General features: G+C 35.3%; 1 non-coding gene across 1 annotated transcript; it reads right to left on the minus strand.

Annotated features, from left to right (window-relative positions):
- Positions 1–3031: 3031 nt before the first annotated feature.
- On the minus strand, positions 3032–3138 carry LOC138890933 (small nucleolar RNA R71). The gene has a single exon (XR_011407296.1). It is a non-coding gene; the product is annotated as a small nucleolar RNA R71 (small nucleolar RNA).
- Positions 3139–4010: the final 872 nt, after the last annotated feature.

A 4010-nucleotide genomic window follows, 5' to 3' on the forward strand; every position in this document is an offset into this window, starting at 1 on the left:
TGTCATCATTTCATGGTAAGGATGAGAGTAAAAGCACGAAAGGTGATGCCGTGCTATTTTTATACCATCGGTTTATCCGTCTTCATTGGTTGATGATTTATTTGGCTATTACGTGATGTCATACCTGTCGTAGTTATCATATCTTTCTTTTCGCATGTTCCCTCCTAGTTTGTACATTGTTAATTTTTGTTATTGTTACTACTTCGTGTATATACTTGTACAGTTTTATTTATGTAGGTGTCTTGTCATAGCCTCGTCACTACCTCATCGAGATTAGGCTCGATACTTACGGAGTACATTGGGTCGGTTGTACTCATACTACACTTCTGCACTTCTTGTGCAGATTCTGGTATTGGTTCCAGCGGTGTGTGAGGTCCGTTAGCTCGGATAATTACATATCGAGACTTGAGGTAGATCTACTGACGTCCCCAGACTTTGAAGTCCCCTTTGTCTTCCCTCTTTTACTGTTCATTTCCTTCGAAACAATTGTATTTATTTCAGATTCTGTTTGTAGAACTTCTAGTTGCTCGTGTACTCGTGACTCCGGGTCTCTGGGAGTAGATATTATCACGTAACTTATGTTGGTACTGTATTAGATTGCGTTTCTACTTCTCATTATTTATAATCATTTGTTTAAACCATTAAAAATTGGCTATTTAACTATCTCACGTCGGTTTGCCTAGCAAATGGATGTTAGGCGCCATCACGGCTCCGAGGTTGGGATTCCGGATCGTGACAACTTGTCAGTCAATACAGATTTCTGATGAATAAGCAAAATCTAGCTATTGAAGAAGACAGTGATAGTAAAACCAAAGGAGAGGGTCAACTCATATTAAATTAGTTATCAATTCAAAAGGATCTAAGGAATTTCTCCTCTATCTTCCACTCTCAATCTCAACTCCAATGGACGACTCGACAGTATACACCATTAGCATCATGACTTTGTAATCTTTTGGTCCTGGTTTAGCAGGTGTAATGATAAGTATAATTATTCATGTATTTTTATACGTAAATAAATAATATTTTTGTATAAAAAAAAGCATGAATAATTTATATTTACTCTCCTATAAATACTAACAAATCTTGCAGGGAAGGATTATTTAAAAGGAAAAAAGAAGAAGTAAAAAGAAAAAAAGAAGAAAAAAGAACGCATCAAGAAATGAAAAGAAGAGTCATGCCATTATTGACCCAACACCTGCTTTTCTTGTCGCGACAATGAAGAAGAAAAGATATATCAATTAGCATCGCGACGATGACATTTATTGTTGCAGCACAATGAGAAGAAAAGATAAAGTAATTAGCGTCGCGACGACAACTTTTACTGTCGCAACAGAGGATTAGTTTGCCTGAAATTTTCTCCTATAAATAGGGCCTATCTATGTAAGGCAAGGTATGCCAGAATAGTAGAAAAGAGTCGATCTCTTAATTGGATTCTCTAGCTTAGATTTTGGCAGTTAATATTTCTTTCTCTTTTAGGAAGTATTCTGTTTCTTTATCATCTTAGTAGTACTCTTATCTACTCCATAATGAAGTAAACTACTCCAGTTGGGATACTTGAAAAAGTTTGCTAAGTTACTATAATATATATTCAGTTCTATATGCTCTTGTCCGAGAAGCTGCCCAAATCTCCATTTTTTTTGTGCCAAAGTAATAAGGTGTTGATTATTTAATATGGTCAAATCTAACTATTCTATTTTATAACTACCGTTGTGCTAATTTTTGTATTCGGAAGAAGCAAAATAAGTTGCAGCGAATAGTTATAAATAAAATAGTCATTGGGCAAATTAATATAATCGCAGATACTTACAAGTGTCTTTAGTCTTACTTATTTCAATCTTTATCCGGAAAAGAAAGTGATTTGATTAAGTCTATTGATCTAACGAGAACTAATCGAAAGAGGTTTTTGTTATTATTGGTACAACTCAGGCAAGAAAATATTTCTGTTCTTATCATCACTAATTGTAAATTATTTAATTACACTAATCGGAAGAGGTGTTTTAGATAGTTACTTTAAAGTGAAGAAAATATAATTGTATTAGAAATAAGCAATTATACTTTCGAGAAATAAGTATTAGAGTTTGAATCTTATTATATTAATCTTATCAAGCGGCTTCAAGGATTCCCAACACTTTCTTATTATTTCTACTCAATTAGTTTTTTGCCTCAAAAAATCTTAGAACTTTCGCTCACTCATAAATTCAATTCTCCTAAATAGTGATGAAGATAATCTAAATCCGTAGCATAGATGTTCCAATCTCTGTGGGACGATATCTTAAACTGTATTATAATTTGACAAAGCACGAGCAAAAATTCCTATGCACATTGGCCTCGTCAAATTTTTGGCGCAGTTGCCGGGGATTGGCAATTATCTACTTCAGATTAATTATCTTCTTACTAATTTGGGAAACTATTTTTTTTCTAATGCTTATTTTATTTTCTTTCTTATTCTCAGGAATTTCAGCTAGTTTATGACCCGCTCTTCTTCTACAGAGTTGTTTAAATACGATCCTGAAATTGAAAGATCTTTATGATTGCGCAGGAAAGGACAAACTTCAACTTTTCATAGCACAGCTAGAAAAGACATGGAACAAGATGAAGGACTTCTCAATGATCCACCCCAAATTCCAGAAGACCAATTCGATGAAGTAGCACCACGTCCAGCTAATATGATTCTGAGGGATTATGCTAGACCTGATCAATTTGATTGTGAATCAAGTGTTAGAAGACCTCTTGTGGCAGCTAACAATTTTGAAATCAGGACTGGTTTGATCCAAACAATTCAACAATCTTGCCAGTTCATTAGAGATCCAGTGAAGACCCACATAGTCATTTGATTGATTTTCTTGAGCTTGTTGAAACAGCTAAGTATAACGGGGTATCACCGGATGCAATTAGGCTAAGGATTTTTCCTTTTTCTCTGAAAGGAGAAGCTAAAGCTTGGTTACGTAGCTTGCCTAGAGGATCCATCATAACATGGGATCAGATGACTCAGAAATTTCTAAACAAATATTTTTCTCCTGCTAAAACAACAAAAATGAGACAAGATATTAATATTTTTTTGCAAATTGACACTGAGTCAGTTTATCAGGCTTGGGAAAGATTAAAAGGTTTATTGAGAAAATGTCCTCGTCATGGAATTCCCGATCACATGCTTCTATACATTTTTTATCACGGGTTAAAACCCTCATCAAGAAATGTTATAGATGCAGCTGCCGGAGGTTCCATAATGGGAAAAACTACTGATGAAGCCTTACAATTGTTAAATGAAATTTCTGAAAATGCAATGCAGTGGCCATCTGACCGTGTTACTATAAAAAGGCAGTGACTGTGAACCAGGTAGATGCTCTGAACACCTTAACTCAACAAATTGCTTCCTTAGCAAAAAAGTTTGAAACTTTTAAAGTGAATCCACAACAATCTGAAGGTTGTGACATTTGTGGTGAGAATCATCTCAATCATGAATGTCAAGCCACAAATCAGAATGATGAACAGATAAACTTAATTAGCTACAAATCTTACCCCTATGGAAGTCCCATGGCTCAGAAACATCCAGGATTCCAATAGAGTAACCCCAATGGTGCTGAAAACTCACAGTTTTTAAAACAATAGGTACAAGGACCACCAGGATTTCAGAATCAGAATAGGGTGCAATAAAATTTTAGACCTTATCAGCCTAAGCCACAACAGTCTCATACACCTAGCCTTGAAGATTTGATGTACAAATACATAAAGGCTACATATGAGAAAATGGAGAGTCATAATTCATCGTTGAAAAATCTGGAAATTCAGGTAAGTCAATTGGCAACTCTTTTGTCAGGAAAAATTCAAGGACCATTGCCAAGCAACACTGAGAAAAATCCGAAAGAGCATCTCAAAACCATTGCGTTACGATCAGGAAAGAATTTGGATGACCCATATCCAAATCGACAAGGCAAGGTACAGGAAGAAAAACAGGAAAAAGGAGACTCCACCAAGGTAACATCTGAACAGCCAGAAGAACAAAAGAAAAA

This window comes from Nicotiana sylvestris, chromosome 4, assembly GCF_000393655.2.
Source record: "Nicotiana sylvestris chromosome 4, ASM39365v2, whole genome shotgun sequence".
NCBI classification, from domain to species: Eukaryota; Viridiplantae; Streptophyta; class Magnoliopsida; order Solanales; family Solanaceae; genus Nicotiana; species Nicotiana sylvestris.